Source organism: Haemorhous mexicanus, chromosome 2, assembly GCF_027477595.1.
Source record: "Haemorhous mexicanus isolate bHaeMex1 chromosome 2, bHaeMex1.pri, whole genome shotgun sequence".
In the NCBI taxonomy this organism is placed as follows: domain Eukaryota; kingdom Metazoa; phylum Chordata; class Aves; order Passeriformes; family Fringillidae; genus Haemorhous; species Haemorhous mexicanus.
In genome coordinates, this window is record NC_082342.1 from 11,371,422 (window position 1) to 11,397,281 (window position 25,860).

Here is a 25,860-nt window from a genome sequence, read left to right on the forward strand (position 1 = left end):
CTATTTTAGAAAAAAAATATGTAGGATCAAGTAGTCTGGCTAACCTTAAATACTATTCCATGTATCTGTTAAAGATATTGTTGATCTGATATTTACAAGTCATGAATTTTGCTTTATCATATTTTCTTGTTTTGTCCATTCTGTTCCAGTAAAAATAGAAATACTTTCCCAGTGTGGTGTGTGTGTGTGTTGACAAGTAAATAACCAAGAACAAAATAAGGAAGGCTTTTATATATTCTCATGTACAGTTTGCTTCTATATATCTTTGTATGAAAACATCTTCCACCTAATTATTAAGGGATTCACACTGTTTGAAGGGAGAAGTTTCTTTAAAGAACCAAAAAAAGAGAAAATAAATAAGAAAAAATATCTATAGGGCGTTTAACATTTGTAGTTATTGCTCGTCAGTTCTGACTAGAAAGGAAACAAACATTGCATGTGGAAATCTAAACTATTTGGTTAATTGTGAAATATTAAGTGCTTAGAAGGTCACGGGAAGTGCAATATATCGCTTCAAACATAAGTAACATTTGTAAAAATCTTATCTGTATTCCACAAAAAAAAAAAAGGTCATTTTATTGTCAATTTAAATGAAAAACAAACAAACAAAAAAACCCCCACACAAATTCAAAACAAAAATCTCCAAAATTTCCTAACACATAAAATATTGAATAACAGTAACTGGTTAAACGAAGATTTTCTCAGAGATTATGAAGTTTCATCAGTTTTTAGAAATAATTTTTTCAATGTTGCCACCCAGATCCACAGGCTTCTTCACCATTCCAGCTTCTCTCCACCTTGAATCATTATACCTTGCTTACATTTTCTGCTTTGTTGCTGCAAAAATCAGCACCTCTTGTTCTGCCAGTGCCTTCTATATTCTGCTTGATTCCCTTCCATTAACAAAAATGTTACTCTTGTACAGCAAGAACCTACAAGCTCCTCTTTGAAATACTTCTAAGCTCACCTATAAAGCAGCCTCCACCACAATGCATAATCTTTGTGAACATGGAACTGCCATTTGTTGTGACATTTGGCAATTACTTGTGCTATTAATTCCAAAGTGTGCAGTTTAAAAGCTTTCTGATTTCCAAGGAATAAATTTAAAGGCTTAAATTTAATGAGTAAACTGAAAAGCCAAGCAAAGGAAATTTTTTTTTCTAATTTTTGCCAGTAAAATTTGACATTTCTTGGTTTTATTGGTCTTGATTGTATTCTGTGACTTAGTGATCAGCATCAGCTCTGGAGCCTGCTTGACTATGGTCTACAGAGTGGTCTTCCAGGTTCTTAATTTCCAGGGCAGTTTTCTGTGCGTCTACCACCATGCTGAAAGAGTAAATATGATGAGTAATAGTCTTTCACACCACGTTTATAAGATTTAGTCAGGAATACCTCAGTCCTGGCAATGCCCCTTTTATATATTTTCCAAATGGTGAAATAAAAAATTTTGGCCCATAGCAACCAAAAAGGGGCTCTATAAGAATGAATAGTGAGGTGAATGGTCCTTAATAAATGAGCAAACCCCGTTGCTGCCTCTCTAGTTTGAGGAGGAGCAGGTTTATGGACTCTGTAATTTAAAAAATTGTTCATAAATCATATACAGTTGACTAAATCACTGAAGGTGCAGCCTCAGGACTTTCTTTTATGTATGAAGAGAAGTAATTTCAGCTATTATGTTCATATTTCAGTGTTATGTGATTCATATTCTTTAAGTTTACCTGGAATAACATTTTTCAGACTACAGTAATCTTTTGTCTTTTTTAACATGAAAATAAAGACTAAGAAAATGCAGTACTCCGTACAGGAAGGAACATAGTAATTCTACATTTGGAAACTGAATTTACAGTTGCTACTTTTTTCCCACTTCCTACCTTCCTCTCAATTCACCTTCCTAGTCTCAGTTATGGTAAACTGATTGTTGTTAGGTATAAAATAAAATAGTGTTTATAGCTTAAATATAAATTTCAGTGAAATGAAACATTAAGAAAAATTTAGGAAGTCACATTTGAATACATTAAAGTTCACATAAAAGTTATAAAATGTCTTTTCAAGATACTAATGGAAGAATGGTCCCAGAAGTGTTTGGTATTTTCATGTTGTTGTCATCGTGTGTTGAATTCTGTTTGATAGAACTACCAGAGAACGAAAGTCTTGATTTTTTTTGTAATGTTAATTCATTTCATGCAGAATGGTTTTGGTGGAGGTTGGGCAGGAAATACTTTTTAATTTATTTTTTCAAAGATTTCTGGAAATTCCTAGGACATTTATCTAATTTTAGAGCTCGAGTACAATTGAACTGTTGAGACCATTCCATATTAATGTTGTGACTCACAAAAGTAATGAGAAATGTAACTTTAGTTTTAGATCTAAAATATTGCTTCTCTTTATTTTTCTGCACTTCATGGACTTTCTCTTTCAGCTTCTATTTTAAATCATATTTGCAGAGGCTTAAGAGCTTGACAAAAAATTTTGCTTTGGGTGACAAACATTCCCAGCTCTAGTACTTGGAATGAAGTTACCCAAATTTTGAAAAAATTTTTGGGTATGAATTCTGTATTAGCTCAGAATGTTAGTGTTTCTCTAACTCAAAAATCTATTTATGAATGTTGATTTTTTTTTTTAGCTAGTATCACGCAGTATATTGAATAAACATTAATTGCAATAGAAATTCCAGTGATAAATCTAGAGAATGATGGTATTTAGACTTCACCAGTTGCCTAACTCTTCAAATACTGGAATAAGAGAGTTCTTTTTTCCTCACTAGATACAGGTTTAGTACTGCAAACAAATATTTTCTAGCAAACCAAGGGTGGAATATGTTCCTCACAGAGCTGTCTTTGCAGTTGCATTATTGCAATATATTACTGACCAATGTTTTCAATATGCTGAGCTGTCATTACCAGTTGGGAATGATCTGTTTTTCAAACCAGTGTAAAAATGCCTGAAGTTGGATGTGATCATGTTTGGACATCCTGAGAGGTAAAGGCAGATCCTAACAGGTTCACTTTCAGCACAGGGATCTAGTCCTTCCCCTTGCCCAGCTCAAACAGTCTGGGGCTGCTCTCTAGGCTGAAGTGCAAACTGATGAGTAAGTCAGGAGAGGAAGAGAAACCATTCACCTTGGCCTTCATCCTTCCATCAGCTGCTTTCCCTCTTCTGTCAAGCTTGTTTGGCTCTGTCTGTTGACCAAAGAATGTGGATTATCTTGATGGCAGAAAATGTAAAGCACTCTCACATTTATATGCTGCAAAATTAATACTGTGCTGGTAACACTAATGTCATATATTTTTATCACATTTTATGTATTAAATTTTAAAAGTGTCAATGAACTCTTTCTTAGTAAATCCTCTTGGAATTCTTTTTGTTTGCTTCTTCCCAAAGAAATTAACCTTGCGTTATACTAGAATGAGTATCATGCCAGAATAAATATCAAAGTCATAACAGGTACTAAACTTTTAAATACTTGATATTAAAGAGGTATTTTAAAGGAATAATCTTAATAGCAGCATTTCTGAAGTTTAAAATTCATTATTGTTATGGGCTTTCTTATTGATTTAGTTGCTGACCGTAAAAATATTGTTAAAAAGAGTTCTGTTGGAAGGGTGATACTCTGAAGTAATCAAGGTATCATTTGGGTTGGCTTCTTACTGCTATTGAAGGGGTTTCTTTAAAGTTTTATCTTCACAGGCAAATCTTTTTATACATGACGCTGCCATCAAGTGGCTATTGAGTAGAACCTCTGTGTTACCCATCTCTAATTTAAAAGTATTTCATCTTTTTAATTAACAGCTTGGTTTGAAGGAAGGGAGTATTCTATACTTGCTAATTGAAAGGAAAAAAATATAATTTTACTACCCTCTGGATGAGAGCTATAGAGGTAGATGCTCAAAAATGCTTTGAAAGAATCGGATTTCAGTTGACATTGATTTTTAATCAGCTTCAGCTGACTTTAGGAATTCCTCTGGTCACCTTGTGATCTATTCTGAGTGTCTTTTTGAATCTTCAGGCACCTTACTATACAGTTAAATCTTCTTTTTTGGGTCTTATTTTAATCCATTCCATCAAAACTCCAAAATATAGATGTAGTCTATAGACTTGGTCAAGGACTTTAAAGATGCTAGATCTAAAAGGCCAGAATTCCCATAGATGCTAAACATCAAGAAATTTACCCTTGAATCAAGAAGCTGATGAATGAATAAAACCATATCTTTATAACAGTCCAAAATTAGAATCTAATGATGTAGAAAAAACTTTTGATTTTCAGGTTTTGGGGAGGTAAAGGCAGCAACCCATCCCCAAATGACCACTTGCAGTTCATTGGAACCCAAATATTGGCATTCACCATCTACCCCCAGTTCAATTCCAGGGGCATGGAGCTGTTGACCAATTTAAGGCAAGTAATGATAAACATCCCCATTCTCCTGAATTTGCCTTCTTTCACCCTCTAGCAATAATAGTAGAAAAAAAAAAAATCATGTACACATTTGCATTTGTATTTACTGTGTTTGAATTTAAGCTGTAAACAGTTCTGATTCACTAATAACTGATGAAAGTGTCTCATTATTGAGATACAAAACCTCCAACAAATTAATGGAAATTGCAAATCACCTTGAAAATTGCAGGCTCTTTAGTCCTATATTGAGTGCTGAGAAAACTGCATAAATAGCTTTGTTGCTTAACTGGTTTTTTTTGAAAAAATAGTTTTCTTATTACATTTTTAAAAAAACATGGCTTAGTAATTAAGACATGGCCAAGCAACACCTTTTTTTTCTTGTTTTTGTGTTTTGTTCTCCGTAGATGAACATTTAACATTATATTATTATTAAATTTTACTATGTTTGGCTCCTTCTCTTTCATATAATATTTAGGACCATGGATCCTCTGCCTCTGATGCTAAGCAAATATTTTGACCAATTTTCTCTCACTCCCCAAATTAAAGTTGAGGATTTTGCATGTTCTAATTATTTTCTGCACATAATGAATTTTTAAATATATAGACCTGTGATATTTTCCTACAAAATTAAAGCTTAATTAGAAGGAAATATTTCATGAAAAGAAAAAAAGTCATGCTGTGTATTTCTTTGTTCACTCTTTGTTTGATTTTCATTCTTTCTTCCTAACTCCAAATCTAAAATTAGTGCATGTTCCTTTTTAGGAGAAAATAATATATGGGAGGTGATCTCCAGCTGGTATAAAATTTGGTAGCCCCATAGTCATGGAAATGCATTTCAACAGAATATCAGTTGCATTTCTCTAAAAGATAGAATGATTTCTCAAAGTTCTAGATTCTCATCCCCCCTGCCACTCACCCCCTCCAGTTCCACATTCCAGCTGCATCCTTGAAATAAACCTATTTGATTTAAAAGAACATATTTCAGTTTAACATGGATTCAGGATAAAAAATTAGCAGTTTTTAATTTTGTCCATTTTGCCAATACGTGAGTCACCATTAAGCTTGTAATGAGTAACTGATCATAGTTTTTTTGCACACAATAGAGATTTAAAAAATTTTATAAGGCATAGGAGACAATCTTTTTGTATGTAAAGCTTCATATAACATTTGTGCTAGTGTAGTGTAAGTATGGAGTATGGGCACTTTAAGACACATTTTTAACTATGTTTGAAGTCACTTGAATTGCTGGACTAAAAAAAGCGTTGTGGGCTGAAGCACCCTCTAGTTATTTCTAAGAGAAATTCCAAAATTTAACAAGACCTTTGAACCTCCAGGAACACAACTGCTGCTATTAGTTGGCAGGTGCCTTTTACTAGGAAAGCTTTTCTGTGACTTTCCAAATTGGTTCATTCCTAGGGCTGAATGACCCGTGAGATGCCCATCATTAGCTCTGTCCAACAATAGAACCTGAAGTAGCAAAGAATTGAAGTTTCTGTTTTTCCTGCCTCATTGTTGCAGGCTTGATGAGTGAGGGAAAAAAAAGTCCCTTTCTTTTTCTCTTCCTCTTTTTCTTCCTTCTAAACCACCACCTTCTGTTTTTTCCTTTTGTACTTGCTTGGTATTGTTATTAATGTATCCACAATTCTTGCTCATCATTTTCCTTCTACTCCACAACCCCAATTTTGGTCCTTTTGCCCTTGGCCACTATCTTTATGTTTGATAGCAGCTTGCCAGACTTTTGCACCAAATGATGAAAGATGAAGGATTACTGCATTTTAGCTTCTTCAGTCCAGTCTGGGGACTCAATTCCTACCCCCCCAAAAAGCTGTGAAAACCTTAATGTTACAAGAACATTGTATATGTTCTTTTGTTTAAAGCCCAGAAAAGGTTTTTGCTTTGTTCTGTTTCTATGTCCTCTCTTCTGCATTCTCTCCACTCCTTAGTCAGATGAGCAGTGGACACTTGAAGCTTTTGAAACACCATTTGACAGAAGAAATTAATCAGCTTACTGTCCAGGTCTTTACATGCACTTGTCACAGTTTTAAAGTAGATTTTGTTAAATCTGCTGAGCATATGTAGGAACCAAGTGCACCTGGCGGAACCATCATTTCCAGAATCAATTTGAATGCAGGCGAATTCAAACTAAGCAGACTGCTGTCTTTCTTTTCTTCTTATTGTGGTTTTTGGGGGTTTTTTTTTGGTGATTTTTTTTTTTTTTGAGAATGCAATGTTTGAGAAAGGTTTGGCATGTGTAGTGTAGAAGTTTGTGAAGCCCATTCCTCATACATGGACTCCTTCAACATTGTGATATTGAAGGGATCGTCACATACCGAGATTCTACATTAGTAATGCACACAAAGTCATAAACAGAAACTCTGAACATTCAATTGTTCATGATATGTGATTACTCAGGAGACTCAAGTAATAAGCATGTGTTCCCCATCAGGACTTGCATGCATCTTCCCAATACTGATGGAAAATATATGTGTCAAGCAGATGGGACAGACCATGCTCACGGCTTGTAAAAGGTTTTGCAAGGCCTTCATCATAAGTGAATTCCAGTTTTCTGGGTTTCTTATTGGAATGGCAATTTCACATCATACTGAGTAAATGTAAACCAACTTGTTGTGATGTGACCAACTGAAAACTACTTTTCATAGCTGCTACTTTTTCTGCTGGGATGCAGAAGTTGCCTTAGATTAAACTTGAAACTTCTCCACAGTAAAGTGCTGTCTAAAATAACTAATAAAATGCAGATGGGAGTGGAATACAAACTGTGTTTGTACATAAGGAGGCATTGTATCAGGAAGGGTAGTCTCAATGCAGAGGTTAATGTTTGTATAAATAACTGTTATTGAATATGAAGTACAACTTTAATCTGTGCAAGTCATTGTATTTCATGGAACTTTTCTCTTGACAGTGAGTGGCAGTCATGAAAATGTAGAGCATCAAAATAGCATGACAAAACTTATTAAGTACATTTTTCAGCATAGTATTTTATGGCTTTTGTTTTGATGAATTATTGATTACTTTGCTTTCCTCTACTTTGTATCCTTGTAAAACCTGTTCTGCTGTAACACAGACCTAAGAGAAACCATGTAATGTTATGATTTTTTACCTAGTAAGGAGGCTGGAGCTGGTGGTCTTTTCTCTTGGGCTGTCATAGATGTGCAATAGCAGGTAATAGCTGAGCTTCCTTATCCACTGCTTATTTGTTTAGTTAGTTGTTGGCAAAGACTAAAGGATTCTAGAAATGTACCATTTGTCTTGTGTGGGATTTGGAAGGAGAAGACTCTAGGCAGTCAGTTCTGCATGAAGAATACAATAATAGTATTGTATATGTTACTTCAATTGCATGTTATGTTTCTTCTATGGGCAGTTATAGGTGGATTTATATTATGCAAATAAAGGCTTTCATTTCCAAATTCTCTGATGTAATATTTTGGAAACTCAGCTATTTTGATGTAGAATGTACATGAACACCAGCTATTTTGATGTTGGATATCTGAAGAATTTCTCTCCTGATGCCAGGTTTAATTTTGGTTGTGTCTAAATGTGCAGGAGAAGAAATTCCTGCCGAGCAGGATTTTGAAATCATCAATGTATGCAAATCCCAGGTGGCTTTTTTCCTCTCCAGAGTTTGGAATAGAGCCCAACACAGGTTTTTTCAATCTCCCGGTGTAGCTGGTAGGCTCTTCTGCTTGATATTAATAGTCAGTACCATCATGATTCCTAAATGAGGTGATTCCTTCTGTAAGTCATTAAAAGGCTGACAAACAGGCCCTCCCCCAGACAGGAGCAATGCATCCATCTGTGCTGGGTCAGCTGTACTCAAACAGGTGAGACTGAAAAACCAGGAAGTGGTAACTTCTCTCCATTTTGGTTGTGTAGGGTCCTTGTTCTCTAAGAGAAATTTTTGCATGAAAAGTTTATATTAAAAAGTGAAAATATTTAAAGAGTCAACACAGCATTGCCTTAAAGGCATAGGCATTGGCAGAGTGACTGGTTATTTAAGCTTTGCAGTGAAGCAAGTAGCTTAAAACTCCAGACATTTGTGCTTAGGACTATCTTTGTGAAGTATGCAGTGAAAAACTAAATCTGATGCCCTGTCTCTCCAATTTACACAAAAATGGCACTTCAACCAACCACAAGTTTATTCTGGATATTCAATTGAACCTTGTTTAATATTTATTTCTACTCTTAATGAACATTACAGGCAATGAAAAATTGACAAAAATTACAGGGTCAGAAATTGAGTTCAGTTTACATTAATTTATAATCAAATTATTTCTTTGATTGCTGCAAAGGTGTATCTTAGGTCTCTTAGTAAGAATTTAAAATTTTCATATTAGTGCATTATTACTTGGTTATAAATCAGTAGGAACATTGTCTGCCACAATTTTAGAGAAACTAAGATGGAGACAACCAACGACTTGACTTTGCATGTCCTTTCACATGCTTTTTGAGCCTTGTGCCTTTTCATCAGCTGAAATCTGGAGCAGAGGAGGTTGAGTTATATCCCATGGGGTACCCATGGAGCCAGGAGTGGGGTTAGAAGTACCCCAATAATCCAGAAACACCAATAATCCAGATCTCTACTCACCTTGAGCTGCTGTATCACACTCCCTCTATAACTGCTTGTGGCTCAGTACTATGCAATGCTGCAAATGGTAGTGTTTGGAGGGGTCCATTATCAAAAATCTTTTTTTTTTTTTTTTTTTTTTGCTGCTCTTTTTTTTTTTTTCCTTCTTTATCATGTTTAGTTGCTTCTTAGATAAAATAATAGAAAAAAAGTCCATAAACGATATTTACTTAGAGAGGAAAAGCTGGGGAATGTCTCTCTTTTTCAGAAATCATAACTACCAAAGAAATTATGATGGTGGGAGAACAGAGCTAAGCTTGTCTATGAGCTCAGGGAACTTATGTTCCAATGCTGAGTTTGACTGACAAAAAAGATGATGTTTGAGACAAGAACTGCCTTTTTTGTCTGGCAACACAATAGGATCTTCTTCCTTGATGGATTCTCAGCACTACTCAGTATAATAATATGATAATTGGTCCCAAAGAAGGAATGAGTAAGATTGGATGGTGGTCTTTGGGGGCCCAGTTGTGTTATATCTAATCTAATTATGTTTGATACTGACTTTTTAATACATATGGTAGCTATTTCCTTGGCTTGGAACTAAGGCTTATATGCAAGCTTGATATTTGCTTGGTGTCTATTCTAAAAGCACACCATTTTTTTTTCTTAAGAGAAACCCCAGCTATATCTGTCTCATGTCATACTGTATTCTAATTCAAAACTAAAACTGATTTGTTCCAGAAGATGTCTTGAAGCATAAATATGTTGTGGCTTGTGGAAATGTGGGAGGTGTGATGGAAAGAGCAAATGTCTATAGATTGTACTTCAGAAAACCACTGCAACTTGCTACAGAAAAGACATAGTAAGTTATTACTGCCTTGGAGCAACAATCCTCAGCAGGCATTCACCCTTTTGCATGAGACAATATAAACATTTTAGTGGATTTATGAGCATAAAGGAGCATCTGGAGATGATGAGATTGTGCAAGACTAATTTTAGAGTCTGAATTAAACTAACTCCATAGCTACAAAAGTCACTGCCATGTTTTCTGCTTTTGTTTAAAAAATGTGTATGGACTACAGCAAGCCCAGATTTCCTAACCAAATGGAACAGAAAAGTCCTGTGCACTACTGCTGGTGGTGGTGTGGTGGGCACTGGCTTTCTGAGAGGATTACAAAAATCCTTAATGAAAGATAGTTATGCAATTGAATTTCTGAGGCAAGTTTCTTCTCGGCTGTTAGCATCTGGGTTCCATTTTGCCATGAATAGGTGACTGTCTCTTGGATTTATTTATGTTTCTCACTTTTTAATAGAGAGTATAACATTTATTCCTGTTTGCAAGGAGGCAGCTCTTGCTTTTTTTCCTTTTGTTTTTCTTTTCCTCTTGCATTTCACCATTGTCTTCCAGCTTCAAATAAGCATATTATAAATGAAACTTAATAAAATTAGTGCTGTGTGATGTGCTAATGCAGTAGGTAGGGAAATAAATTTGTTTGAAGTCAGTTTCAGTTTTGGAAATTTAACTTTCTCCCCTGAAGTAACAGAAACACTGAAATGTATGTTCTATTTTGTGTGTAATTTCTTCTTTTTTCTCTTTCCCCAGTGACTCTTACTAGTGAAAGGCTTCCAGCTTAGCAGTGATGGTTATTGAAATTTCAAATAATAGAAGGTTCAGTTTGTGAAGAAATGCACAGCCTTTCAGGAGCACAGAGACTCCAGTGCCATTGACTTAGAGTGTTATGTCATAGTTTTGGCCATCATCTCTTCTAGAAGTGGCTGATGCACAAGTGGAAGCTGGAAGTTTGATCACCTCACTGTGATTAATAAGTAGATCACAACCTGCACAGTTCTTGACGTGCACCATTTTCTGGGACTCCCTGACAATTTACTTAAGGCTTGGAGTTGAAAAGGATAAAATGCTGACTCCTTTCAAATCAATTAGAATTTTATAATTAACTTTAAGTGGGGAATCATGCAGTCATAAGGTACTGGGCCAAAGCTGTTCTTCTAAACATAGAGGCAACATGGTTGAAAATAAGTCACTCTAATTGAGTAGTTTAAATCAAAATGCAAAAACCAAAAAAAGCCTTTGGATGATATGTTCAATATGCTTTCTACCAGCTCCTCAGTAAAAGAGAGTTCATGACCAGAGAAGCCTGTTTTCCTGTTAATTCATTTTTTGAGGTTTACAGAACTTTGATATTTAAAACAGTATGTGAGTCTGGTGGAAGTTTTCAGCATGAAGTAATGAAGCAGTTAGCTCTTTTTCTTCCACAGATTTTCCATATTTACTAGTGGGAATGCCAACAAAATTTCACTCTTCTCTTCTTTTGACCTATATTTTTTGTGGAATAGAGATCTCAACACTACTGAGTTTCTAAAAAATACACCTGAAACCTCCAATCATAAAGTTGATCAATATTGGCCAACAACTTGAAGAGGTTTAGTTGCTCATGGTGTGATTGCATCCACACTCAGCTCCCTAACCTCAAAATCAAGGGTAGAAAATGAATGCCTTATTTCTAACAGAGAATCCTTTTAAGACCAACCAGAGATTTTATACAACAAGAACTGCAAATATGCTTAGCTGTACTAATGCTTCATTTATTAGATAATAAGAATTCTAAACAGCTTTCTGGAAGGAAAATATTTGTCAGCAAAGCTCTACTAGTTACTGGTTCCAGTGTTTCCCCGTTTCTTAATTTGTTGCCCAAAGCTGAAAAAAGTTTGTTTAAAAGTGAAAGAAATGCCAGATACCACCTTCCTCTCCTGCAGCCACCCTGGAGCAATTCTGACAGTAGGACCCATCCTTACAAACTGAAATAGGAATAAATTTTCAATGAACTCTTCAAGAAGGAGAAGGTTGTGCAAGCTTTCTGCTAGTTATACTGTGTTTGAATGAAAAGCATTTGTGTTCTACCCTAAAGAATTCTTTTTTGATAGTATTTAAAGTGTCTATCCACCATAGTTTATCTGCATCCTGATCTTGTCCTGTCTTGGACATGTTCCTTGCTGTCTTGGATATGTTCCTTGCTGGCTTCACTGAGAACATCCTTCCCTTCCTGTCATTTTCAAATTTTGTCTGTTGATTTGGCCATATTACCTTCTCTTCTGCCTCAAGGAGCTGGCAAAGCTTCACTCCAGCCTGTATTTTGCTTTTTATCTTGCACTTCTGCTCTTTTTCAGCCATGCTAAGTGCAGTGTTGTTAAAGTCTTTCTAGAGATATTGCTGCAGTTTTACCTCTACTGCAGGGCAAGGTGAGGTTTGAGTTCACAAGGCAAATGCCCTCCTTGCTGAAGAGTCACATTTTCTTTAGGGGGCCTGCAAATGCATCTTGTGGTAAATATTTGTCTGGAGAGAGAGAGGAGAGGTACTGAAAAAACTGCTGTGTTTGTCTCACCTATCTGCCATTTTTAGATTTCAGACTTCTCAGGGGTAGGTATCTGCATTTCTTGTAGTAATCGACCGTTCTTTCACGGCATTTCGGACATAATGCAGGTCTGCTCTTCCATGTCAATTCTCATGTTAGATAGGAACATTGACATTTGTTGTAACTCATATTCATTTAATGGTGGGTTATTTAAGATCTTTTCCAGGATCTTTTCTAAAACTGTTAATGTACTTGAGGACTAGTGAGAGGTGAGGGTAGTTGGTGAGATTTGAGCTTGTGCAATGTGAATAACTTCAACGGGATTTTGGTAGGAGGTTGTTGCACAGTTCATGGGAATCTGTTGACGCCAACAACCTGTGACAGAACAACAGGCTCAGCTTTTACAGAATAGATTTTTTTATTACTCTTTTTTTTCATTTCTGTTTAGTAATTTTTTTCTCCATTATCTTTATTGACTATACATATTGAATTGGAGATACCCAGTAGTGCTTACTGAAGACTCATGTCAGGAGCCTTACCTTTCTTCTATACTAACTATAAAAGGTTGGGTTCATTATCTCTGCCTTTTGCTTTTAGGTGGGTGTATTCTTCAAAATTTTTCTACTGATTGAGGAAGTTATCATGACATACAGTTTTTAGACTAGCCAGCACCCTTCTGTGGCAAGGTGAGAGGAATCAAAGTTTTGGTTTTACTATTGTGTCTAACTTTAGGTGTAAATGCTGAAAACCTGTCGGTGCCATGTTGAACCATACAACATGCCCAGTGCTTCAGAAGCCTCTGTTGATTTTAAATGTGTATGTGCTTTGTTTCTGTTGCTGCAACTCTTCTTGACTTTTTTTGAATTAGAAAAGACGTGCCAACCTCCATGCCATACGCCTGTTTCTATTAATGCCCATGGTTTTTTTTCAGTCTTATATGCTTTCATATGTAAATTGGCTATCAAATTCCACCCTCAGTTTTAACCTGTAATAACTTCATTGCTTACAGTGCAATTTGCACTGGTGTAATTTAGATCAGAATCTGGATGCATATGTAAATGTGTGCTCTTATGCACACATGTAATGCCTGCTTTTTATACATAAAAATGCCTGATTTTTATATATATATATATAAATATATACATTTGAACTTTCTTTTTACAGTTGAAAATGAGAGGGAGAGTCTGTTGGTTAATTATATATTGATCAATTTTAGAGCACTTAACAAGAGGAAAATAAATCTCTTGAAGTAGTAGGTGGATTTTTGGAGTCATGCACACACACACACACACACACACACACACACACACACACACCTCTTTACAATATATTCTGATTCTTGTCTGTCCCAAGCAAACACTTTTCTTCTTCCCCTGACTTGCAATTCTGAATTTTTTGTGAGTCTCACGTCTCATTTTTAGCTGACTTTGGGGAAAATGGAGGCAGAGATATTATTAAAAAAAAAAAAAAGAAAAAAGGAAGAACTCCCCCACACACACTAAACAGCTACTCCAGCCCCCACTTCTATACCACCAGCCCAAACATGGAACGCATTTTAGCAGAAGTGCCCCAGCTCTATCATATGTGCTGTGCAGAGTCATCATGGCCATGGTGCATAGCTGAGAGCCGGAAAGCAAACAGCTGCTGTAGCCTGATTTGAGTTAAAATAGTGTCAGTGTTTAGTCTGGCGCAGTGCTTCAGGAGAGATTGGCAGCTGGGTCAAACAAAGTCATTCCATTGGCTCCCTTCCCAGTAAGCTTCTGCTAGTATTTAGGTACTAGTGCAGCCTAGGCCCCTTTTCTCAGGGATAGCCTAACATCTGACCGCACCCTCTTTGCTTTTTAAAAAATGCCTTTTCACTCTTTAAGATAAATCCTCTATTATACAATCTGCCACTAATTGTGTGTTAAGACTGTTTTTCTCTCGAAAGCTGATGCATCCTGCTCTCAGCGTGGTCTAGAAAGTGGGCTGTTACAGTACTGGATTAATAAAAGGGGCCTTTATGGTTTGTGAAAGAATATCTCTGTGCTTAGGCAGGAAACTTTTTGATCCACAGAAAAGCCAGACGACATCTAGGTAAGGCTGTGTATCAAATCTGCTTTTATGGGAGAGTGGGGCAGCGAGCGCTGTTAATTGCAATTGCTTCAAGTTTGCATGCCCATTTTGATAAGCTTTTTAGAAAGTTTAGGAAGTAGCTGCTCCTGCGTTTCAAGCCCTTTCTCTCCTCCCTCCTCCTCACTCCTCCTATGCCTTTACTGCTTGCAAAAGCTTGTAATGATCTGCTTAGTTTTCGCTGGAATCCGCGCGGACGCTTCGCTTCTTTTTGGAGAGGGGCTTCTCGCAGAGGCGCAGAGCAAAAAAGTTCTGCGGTCGGACCCAAACGCTGTTAGAAGTGGAGTGGCTGGGGAGAATTTACAGGGAAAGCTTTCCACTGTTACAGACTGCCTGTGCAATCATTTAAAAGTAGTTGAAAACTGCTTTGAACTAACAAGGGTTTAATTACGGAAAAGTTTAACGTGGCGATGGAAGGAATATTAAGTAAGTTGTCTTTGTCTCATACTTTTTAATTTTAGTTGTTGCTTTAGCCTGTTGGGTCACATTTTTTGTCAGCGCTGAAGGCTGCCATGAATTGGTAATGAGGGCCCCTTTTGCACATGATTTTGGCACTTGGCCAAAATCAACTTCCCAAGACAAGCTTTCTCTAAAAGAACCTGAAGCATTTTTTTTGTGATTAGGAATCATGTCTGAAAGCTGCCACAACCAGTTGTGTAGGCATGTCAAAATGACTTTATACAGTATATCTGAAGCATTCGGGGGGGAGGGTCTGTATTTTCCTGGTGTACCAAATTGTTGCTATTATCATTCTAAATTTCCGCAGCTTACGCACCTCCAAAAACCAGGCTACAGAGAGCTAAGGCATAATGAGGATCGTTGCTATCTTTGTATTTTTCAACATGCCAAAGCAGCACTAATTGTCACATTTAAGCAAGATACAGTATTAGGGGTTGCTTAAAACACTTGTGGATGTAAAGCAGATGAATCTTTAAACTTTTAATCTCAGTAATTTATTCTCAGTGAACAGTAAGTAATGATATTTTCGAGAAGTTTCTTTGTTTGAATTGTGTAAGTGGAGCTTTTTGATATATCTATTTGAAAAATACATGCCTGGGTCCACTGGGGGGAAATTTGCGAGGAAAATCTTGGACTTGCCTTTGGATTTATCCCACTTCCTTGAAATCTGGGTATGAGTCTGATCTGCGAGACAGGGAACAGGAGCTGGGTAGTCCTTTGTTGTTAAAAAAGGGGAAGGGGAGTTAGTCTAAACATTAGTAAGGAGCTGCAGAAGTTCATGTTTCAAGTGTGCTTGGAGTTCTGAAATTTGTGGAGATCATCAGTGCAATAAATGAGTTATTCCTTGCTGATATTCTATAAACAAGTTTGGCACTGTAAGTGAATATATTATTATTGCACACTTGAACATTCTGTGAATTTACTCTGTGAATTGGAAATTAGGGACCTCCTATTACATACTGTGTATGCTCTACGGTGTCGTTTCCACGTGTGTCCAATGTAAAGACAAAGTGTATTAGGCAGCACTTTTGTCAGGTATTTTTATTTTACATATCTGCACTTGTATGTGGTTGTAGCCGAGGAGTTGCTCGTTCCTTCCTATGTGTGTTGTTTATTTATAAGCAACACCATCTTTCGGCAGCAATATTGATATGGAACAGCCTTTTCCCACCTTCCCTGCCCCCTGCCCCCAGCCTTGATCCCTTTGGCTGCTGCTAAAATGGGCTTTACAGGTATTGTCTTTCTTCTGCTAAACTGTATTTTCTGTGAGGTGTTGGGGGTGTGTGTGTGTGAGTGTGTTTCCTTTATTACATAATGCAAGCCGCAGCTACACTGGGAGAAAGCTCGAGCTTTACAGACTCCTCAGAATCGGTACTTTCATGTAACTTGGCTGGGAGAGTTTGTTCATTGTTACGTTGCAGCAGACCGAGTTACAGTACTCAAAAGCCTCCTGCAAGTTTAACTATAGCATGTTGTATTTGCAACGAAAATAAGCAGACAAGATGAACATGTTGCAAAAGAATAGATGGAGAACTATAGTAAAATAAAACTCATATAACTTAATTGTATTTTTCTGGGGCTTTTGAAAAGCTTTACAACAGGGGAAAAATACGTCACTGTTGAATCCTATTTTAATGTAAAGCATTGCCAGAAAATTATCATACTTGGTGCAAATGTAAATGTGATAGAAGTTTTTTTGCAAATCATTAAGGAATTTATTTGCTGGTGCGTGGAAGTGATTTCTCCTCGGTTACTGAGTTAGGTACTGTTAATTTAAAATATGCACATACTTGCCTTGTTACTGCACAACTAACTTTAAAATGTTTTACTATGATATTCCTAGTTTTGCTTAGAAGGTTTTACTGGGAAATAACGAACACATGCTAGTGTACTACTTCTAGTGGTTTTCTTTTCTATTTCAGTTGGTGAAGGGTTGTGTGTAAATCACTGAAAGTTATTCTCCAAAAACTTTGTGAACAGTTTTTAAATCCAGAATAATTTTTTTTCTGATAGCATGACTGAAATGCAAAACCTAATATACAAAGCAACAAAGTTTTTCTTAAAAACTTAAAACATTTTAAAGTTGGCTTTTGATTGCAGAGACCATATTAACATTTTCCTTCATGAAGAAATCTATCGTCTATGCAAACATGCAAAAAAGTCATGTTTTCATCAGATAAATCAGCATTCTGTCTTCATAAGTTTAAAGTTTGAAATGCATAGGTACTGCATTATATTTTGAAATGCAAAACCCGTTGATTATTTTTTTCTTTATAAATAGGTTGATAAATAACTGGTTAGTTACTTTTCCTGCCTTTAGAAAAGGTGGATAATATAAAGTATTCTCCTTTGTGCTATTTTTATTTTTAACAGCCCTCAGGAATAATGTGTCTCTAATCTTCCTACTTGGAGGGCTTTATGTTTTATGTTTGTTTGCAAACACATAATGAAAGAGTGTAATTATAAAGCTTAACTTCATTGTAATTTTGTATCTTAGATTTTGCTCCATAGAAAAGTCCCAGTTACCCATTTCAGTGCAGTAAATCAATATATTTTCCATTCAGAAAACAAATTCTTGCTTTTTAGTTGGTATTTTTTTGATCATTAGACATTAGTATTTCATATTTTAGTAATGCAGTGTAAGTGGTATTGTTATGCTTTTTGAATAAAAGTTACAAATGTATTTACAAAATCCTTTCACTTATATGAGAGAAAAAGAACTCTAAACATCGTGGAACACTTTCAGTTTATCAAGAAAACACTGCTCTTGTAAAAATAGCTTTATTTCTCAGTAGATTCTGCTGCATGTTTTAAAACTTTAGAAGTGAAACAGGGCTGTTTTGTTTTGTCTTATGGGTTTGTTGGTTTTCTTTTTTTTTTTTTTTTAGCATGGGTTTAATTCATATAAACTAAGCACTTTGTTCTATATGTTCTAAATTCCAGCAATGAGATAAATAAATTGCTGGATTGGATGGAACATAATTATTGAATTTTGGCAGAACTTCAGTGAACTCTGCCATGAAAGATTAATGTGCGCAGTGCACTCTTAGATTCTAAAGTAACAGAGTAAGATAAGGAGAGTGCATAACAGGCTCCAACCTTTGTGGTTTAGAGAAAATAGAAAACCATGGGCAAATGTTAACTTTGGGTATAAACTGCTAATGATAATGTTTTGTCATCTGGGTGATAAAAACTACAGGAGTAGACAAGAAAATCCAATTTAACACAAATTCTCTCCACTTCTTTCTTTCTCTGCTTCCCATTTTTCAGAATTAGAATAGCCACAGTTGCTCTATGTTCATAGGAAAAGGAGAACAGAGCAGGCAGGGTACTTACAGTATCCAGTAATGTAAAGTCCTGACGGAATCCCTCCACATCTGCTCGTGTCGTATGTGGGTTTTTACTACAGTCACGATTTTGGTTTGTGATTATGGTGCATTGATTTCAGAATGCAAGTAAAATTGTACTGGCTGGATGAAGGCTACACGGAGTCATAGTAGAGGTTGTTATTATTCCCGCTCTCTTCTTTCTCTACCAAACCTTGATTGTTTAAAACATTCGCTTCAATTGACAATTTGTGGTTATAATCACAAAAATCTTATTCCTCTTGGCTTTTAAATGATTATTGCACCCAAATAATGGCTTTAATTGAGAACAAAGATGTATTGTCCTGCCAGTCAGGCTTCCTCGGCAGGACCAATAGGATTGCAAAAACTTTTTAGTATTTCCAGTCAGTTTGCTTTTGGGGAGAAACAGGCATGACATCCACCCTGCTCTGGGGGAAGCGCTGCCGCTTTGCCGACTGCTCCCTGCTCCTGGGAGCAATCCCTCTGACTGCTCAGCCTCTCCAGCACCCTGAACCTGAGCCCACATGTTTTCTCTTCCTCAGATATGTGCAGCAGCAAGCACCAACCCCTGGAGCTGGTTTCCAGGAGGGTTCAGGGATTGGCGGCACGATGGGCAGGCTCCAGCATGGCTGCAGACACAGGGGCTGCCTGACGGGCTGGGCATGGGGATGTGGCTCAATGCACCCAAAATGCCTGGAATCAGAGGGAGTGAGACAGGGAGGATGCATGGTAGGATTTTTTTTCCTCTGTTTGCTCCTTGCTTCCAAACTGTCAACCTGCTGCTAAGGCTGTGTGTGCTTGGCTCAGGGTTTTAAAATGGCAGATATCCAGAATCTTAGATATATTTCATTGCTTCAAAGACATTTCTTCTCTCCTTCGAGGCCACATCCTTAAGCTCATGATGACAGCGTTATGAGTGGGATAGTTAAAGAGGTATAAGGGCAAGGGACTGATCCTGTGCCCGTTGCAGTCAGCAGAGAAAATCCTCCGACTACGTGTCTTTGGATCCCACACCCTGTGACCTGGCTGCTCTTCCCCCTTAGTTCCTGATGGCACCAGCGTGACTAGCATTGCCATCCTACTCAAGCAGCTTCCTCGTCTTCATTGGCACTCCTCTAAGAGGAAGGTTTACTGAGTAAAAGACTTGAGTGTGCCTTCCTTGTATTGTAAAGAAGCAGAGTCTGAGTGCTTATTTTGTCTCTTTACAGTCCTTTCCCTTGTCTTTCTCCCCTTCTGGAAATAACCCTTGTTCCTGACCTTGATTTATCAATTTGTATCACCATTTCAAGTGGAGTTCAGCATGTGAAGTTACATGTCTGTATCCACATTAAAATGCTGCATTTGTGTATGTCCATGATGAAATGAATTTATAATCTAGGCCTATTGTTCTGAAAATCAGGCACCCTTTTCTTTCAGTAAGGTTGATTCCAAGATACCTTCATCTTCAAACAAAAAAAGCATAGTTTTATATTTTTTATAGAACTGTAGAATGCATCAATCTTTGTTTGCCCTATAAATGTGTTTAGTTGGAAAAACTTTAAAAAGTTATAGTCAGTGTGCATATTTTGAAGTAGATAATAATCACTTTTTGTTTAAGTAATTCACAGAAATGAGCACTGCTTTTAGCATTGTAAAAATGTTACCACAGATAACTAAAGAATAGAGGTAGGAATATTGTGCCGTCTTTGCACGGCTAATAAATGCGTTTGCAGTGTGAAATCAAGATATTCTTTCACAGCAGTGGGGTTATGGGCTGTTGAAATACTCCATCTTAGAATAGTATAGATATTTTTGCAAAAGTTGTATATATGACCCAGTGAACACCTCCCATAGAACTTTAGTGTCTAACAGTGGACTGAACGTTGAAATGCCTACCAGGTGTCGCGTGTGAGGCTCCGGGATGCCCAGACAAAAAGGTGCCTTAAGGAAATCCTGCTGTTCCCTCTCTGCTGGCCCGGGGAGCCCTGCCTGCCGCAGGAGCAGCAGCTCCCAGGGGTGCAGAGCCGGGGGCCCCGGGCCCCGCAGCAGCTGGGAGAGCAGAGCGAGGGCAGGAGCCAAGCCAAGGCACTTGTGACTGCACAGAGCATTTGTTCTGCCTGCTGGAGAGGGAGCAAGCGGCTGGTTTGGGATCTGAGCTCTGCCCTGAGCCTTTCTCAGAGCGGGGCCAGTGTCTTCCAGCTGCCATCCCAGAGCCCTGGGCAGAGAGTGGAGGAGTTTTTGTGGGCAGAGCACTGGGAGAAGGCTCAGTCCTGTGAGGGATCTACTGGGGCTTCATGAGTTACAGAAAAATTTAACACCCAAATTATACTCAGAAAATATGAGACAGGTGAATGTGGGTTCTTAGATCTATAACTATGTGGAAATCTTTCTTTCAAGCATGGTAATAAATTGTTAAGCAGTATAAATTATACTGAAGAGACGTTTGGGTGCTTTTTAAGTCACCTGCACATTGTGCAGGTCAGCAGAGTAAATTGTCCTAAAACGTAATCTGTAAAATGACGTACCTTGTGTTTTACAACTTTGCACGTCCTGGTGGCCATTTCTGAGGAAGGCATCCCTGGGCATGCCATGTCTCCCAAGGGCTGAGCATTACAAAAGCTTGACCTTTCCCTTCCACTGGGACACACAAAATCTTGCATGCCAACATTGCAACCTTCCAAAATATTGAAAAAGTGTTGTGAACAAGGGGACTTTTGCAGACATCTGAAACTTTTTTTTTAATTGCGAGAAATGAGGAAGAGTGATGTAAAAATGCTGTTATACTTGGGTAGGGCAAGAGGGAGTAGGAGAAGGAAGGTTTGAGTTTAGAAAACTCAACCAAGTCATGTAACTCACAATGTTTGCAACCTATGAAAATATTGATGACAGAATTGAAATTGCGTTATGTTGGCAGATCACAGCTGAAATGGCTTATTTTGTCTCAGAGCATGGCTGAAGCAGCAGAGTATTTTACTAACGTACTGCTGTATTAGTAGTAGGAAAGAAATGAGTACTGGAAAGGAATTCCAAATACTTACAAGGTATCTCATTTGGGGACATGCATTGGTTTGGTAAATTCCAATTCCCAGACTGGCAATAACGATTGTTACTGTATACCCTTTATGACTTTCAGAGCAAGAGAAGCCAACTTCAGGAGCATGCATACTGTGATACCCTCAGTGGTAAGTACCCTAACTGCAATCAAGTTTATTACATTTTTGTAGAGTGGAGGCATTTTCAGGACCACACTTGATGCAGCTTAGTCACACAACAGCTTCAAATGGCATTCTGGAATAATAGGGCAGTAATGTGATACAGTCCATAATGAAAATCAGTGTACAGCACAGGTGGTTGCAAGCATTTGTGTGGTCAGATATAAAACCTTTGCTATGGGTACAAGCTACTGCTTTCCCACTTGAGGAAAGTATAATTAAAAGCGGTTTCCAGATGTGCTGGCACACATCTGCTGTTTTTAAAAGGGAATTTTGCAAATACAAACCGAGCTGCTTTGCACTCATCGTTATAAAGCCGTTGATGGTTTTTCAGGTAATAAAAAGATTGGAGGCATCAACACTCCCACTGTAAAACTGAAGTGTCTTTAGACAACAGCATTTTGTGTTCACTTTGTGTTCTTAGGATTTTCCATGAGTAGTTCATAGCTGAGCTCTGGCAAATATGCAAAAATTTTTCTGGACAAAAATTAACAATTATTTAATGAAAACATGATAGTTGATTCCTTGTAGTGATTCTATTTTTTTACCAGATAGATGTAGCAAATTTGTATGGTTTTGCTTGTTTGTTTGTTTTCAGTGCAGTGAATAAATGATATTGTAAAACATTAGGATTCAGTTTCTTTAAAGAAATTTTCAAGATGTGGTAGTAATCAGGAAACTAGAAAAATACGATATATTAAAAATAGACCTTTAGTTTCTTTTCACAAAGAAAGCAGAAAAAAACTCTAATTATAGGCTTCCATGATGCATCCTTAGTTGAACTACCTGGAAGAAAATAAATCAGGAAACAATTAGAAAATATGATAGGCTTTAAAATATTGCTGAGAGAAGAGTACAGATCTTTTGTTTTAGCTAAATAAACAACATGTTTGTCATAATATCCCACTGGTTTTGGTAAAGCTTGTATTTCCCCTGGTAATGCTGTTATTAAAATAAAATCCCTGTTTCAGAAGTAAGTTTTTGCAGTTCCAGAAGTTTTTGTTACTGATGCTACTTGGAATAAGCATAAGGGAAGAATGTTGTGCCTGCCACCTTCTTACTGACTCTTCTAGCATTGCAGAGGTACCCATAACTGTGATTTTTAGTCGGTTTTGAAAAAATTGAAGGATGTGATCTACTTGTCTGAGGGTCTTGGACTATTGGCTAGGCTGCTAAATGCTAAATGGAGAGAAGGTTTTTAAGGATGTCCTCTGCAATATTGCCACACCTTTGCACGGGTTTTCTTTACTTGCTTCCACAGATGTGACTTGTAGGCTCCCTTTTCCAGTGAGAGTCTAATCCTTAGCAATTATCTTAGGGAAGCACTGACACTGAGTAAATCAAATGGATTTCTGGATTTTTCCTCTTAGTTAGACTCTTTCATATAGCTGTTGCTTTTTTTCATTTAAATCTTTCTTTCTTGACTAAGCAGTATCTAAAATCTCTTTTTGAGTGTGTAAATGTCAGAATAATTTGTAGAAGATTTAGTCAGAAAAATGGCCACTGAGATCAAATAATTTTTTAATATAAAACATAACATATTGTCTGTACTTAAGTTTTTGGATTAGCTTTTCTGTCTGACACCTTTCAAGTTCTTACAAAGGCATTTATGGATTCAGTGAGGGGTGCAAAAAGCAACCTTGGTAGCAAATTGCCCTGTGTGTTTGATTTTTCTGGAATAACAAAATAACTTGCTGTGGTCCTGGTGCTGGTAAACAAGAGTGCTCTGGCTTTAAGAATTTCATGCCTCTGAGACAAAGGGTCCAGATCAGCTCATTGCATCTGGCCTGTGAATGGGGACTTCTTGGGGATGCAAGGAAATGGATGACAATCAATAAGAAGGATATTAATAACATCAGAGTGAAAATGCTGATTTCATCAATGCTGCTAGTACAGCTGACCTTTTTCTTTTAATGCACATACAATGTGATGGCTATGGTATATTATAAATGTTCTATTGTGGCACAAAGGCTTCAAATTTGTGCTCCCAGTGACAGTTTTACAAGGATATATTTACTAACACATACACATACATTTAATATTAAACCACATTTAAATCACTGCTTGCCCAGGAGGTAGGGTTTTAGCACTGAGCCATGGTGGTTGGGTATTTTTCTGGCGAAATGCCATTTGACATGAAACTTAGAAAGGTCTAAAAGAATACAGACATTCAGATGTGAAAACGTGCAAAATGAACACTACCTGGCACTTAAATTGCACTCTGCTGCAATTAAGGCTTGTTAATAGTCCCTCATCAGAGACCAGCCCTGGCCAGACCCTCACAGTTTTGTACATAACCATTTTGTATAAAGGGTCGGTTTCTATAGAAGGTCTGCTGGGTAAGACAAAAGAAGTAGTTTACTGAAAAAAAATATTATTTAAATGTTGGGAAGGTTGCATCCTTGGCAACTGAATGTTGACAGCCTTTGGATTATTTACATTGCTATTATTTGGAAAATAAAATAACATTTTACTCCCCCTGAGTGGGGGAGATGTGGAAGAGTGTTTTGGGGCTGTGCATCAAGGAGCATGAAAAAGGCACTATCCTGGATGGCAAAGATCCTATTTAGAACACTTTTTGGTTTTGTTTTTGTTTTGGGCTTTGAACTGTTGATGTTAATATTTTCCTGTAAATCAGGAGCATTGCCAACACTTTTTATTCCTCCCAGATACCCATTCTTCACCTTAAATTAAAGACTTCTGGCTGTGGCTTCACAATCAGTTGCCATAAGAATATGGTCTATAATGTTAGAAGTCTTGGCTAAGGCCTTGGGAAGACTAGGCCACAGGAAAAGAAAAAAAAATACTCTGTAATATTAAGACTAATTTTTGAAAAGTATGTCCCTAGGATAAAAAAATTCAGGGAGGAAAAAGACACATTCAAAATATTGTTTAAAAAAAATCTTCAAATATTTTGATGAAATTACTTAACAGAACTTAAAGACAGATCAAAATTAAGATTTTTTTAAAGTTCCATAACTTTCTGATCTCTGAAATAGAAAAAAAGATAAACTATCATTTATCTTATAAATAAAGGTCAAGGGGAAGGTGAATCAGATCAAGTTAAATATTTAGTATCAGAATATATTGAAATATCTCATTTTTTCATGTTTTTCTACATGTATATTAGTCTTTGAGAGAAAGACAAATAACCAAACAGATAATTTTGAACTTCAAACCAGAATTTTTTAATCCAGAAAATATTTAAATAGAATATTTCAACAATTTCAAAACCCTCCCTGCTTTTTTTAAATGACAAGTAAATTGACACATTTCCTTGCAAATACCTTTCTTTTTAAAGAAATAGCATTTTATGGAGGTAAAATTGTCAAAAATATTTCCTGCTTACTCTATCACATGATACATGTATATTTTGCACTTCTTCAATTGTGCTTGTGATTTTGTACCATGTGAAACATTAACAAATTATCAGTTTAAGCTGTGAGTTTTCACGTTCATTCTTAGAAAATGAAGTACACGAGAGTAGAAATACATGGAAAATCTATTTTCAAGGGCTTTAGCTGGGGATAAACTTCATGAGCTCATGGAAATAAGACCACTGAAACCAGCAGAAGTGGTGTGCTCATTGATTTACTTGAGGTCAGTATGTGTTACACCACTATAAATATACTAGATGAGACCTGCACACAGATAGTTACACTGCAAATAATCTTGAACACAGCCATGCAGTAACTGCTGCCCTGAGCTTTCATCTCCTTTGGGTTTTCCCCCAGTGCCTGGGAAACCTGTGCAGGGCATGTCTGTAGCCAGAGCAGTGTGAACAGCAGCAGGACAGAGTCCTTGGGGTAGCAGAGGTGCTCTGCAGGAAAACTCCACACCCCACTGTCCAGCTGGTGGCTCTGATCACTTGCCTGCTCCCAAGCCCCCCGTTAAACTGGGCTGAAATCCCTTGGTATTTTGCTGCTTCCTAATATCGTCCTGTTGAAATGTTTCAGTGTTGTTTAAGGAAGGCTTAAAGACACAGCTCTTAGTGGGGTTGTGATTCAAAGTGATTGTGCCCTGCTTTTTACAGGCCTTGTGGAGGAATATCTACTTTCAGCCAGAAATGTGAGTGAGCACTGTGCCTTCTATTCTTGTGCAGGGTCATCACTTGTGGCAGTAGCACTGAAAACAAATATATCCCCTCCTCTCCTGTCTTGCATGACTATTTCTATTGTTTTCTAATTGAGTGCTTCAGAGTTGAGGTTGCTTCTGATCAGTGCTGATTCAACTACTAGATGTACAGAAAAGCAAGTAGGTTTTGAATATTATTTTCACTTTCCCTTGAGGCATCTAGGAGAGGCTTTTATTTTGAGTTATCCAGTCTCCTCTAGAACTGCCTTCCAATTCCAGGTGATTAAAGGGATATTGTATATCTCTGAGCAAAGAGCTTGAGCTCTTCAGG

At 37.1% G+C, this 25,860-nt stretch overlaps 1 long non-coding RNA gene across 3 annotated transcripts; it reads right to left on the reverse strand.

Moving 5' to 3' along the window:
* Positions 1-216: 216 nt before the first annotated feature.
* Positions 217-19,244, reverse strand: LOC132341410 (uncharacterized). Of its 3 annotated transcripts, XR_009490185.1 has the most exons (4): positions 18,254-19,244; positions 7,512-7,701; positions 5,310-5,350; positions 217-3,179 (listed from the first exon to the last, which is right to left on the reverse strand). It is a non-coding gene; the product is annotated as an uncharacterized LOC132341410 (long non-coding RNA). The 3 variants fall into 3 exon arrangements; XR_009490184.1 differs by lacking the exon at positions 7,512-7,701; XR_009490186.1 differs by lacking the exons at positions 5,310-5,350; positions 7,512-7,701.
* Positions 19,245-25,860: the final 6,616 nt, after the last annotated feature.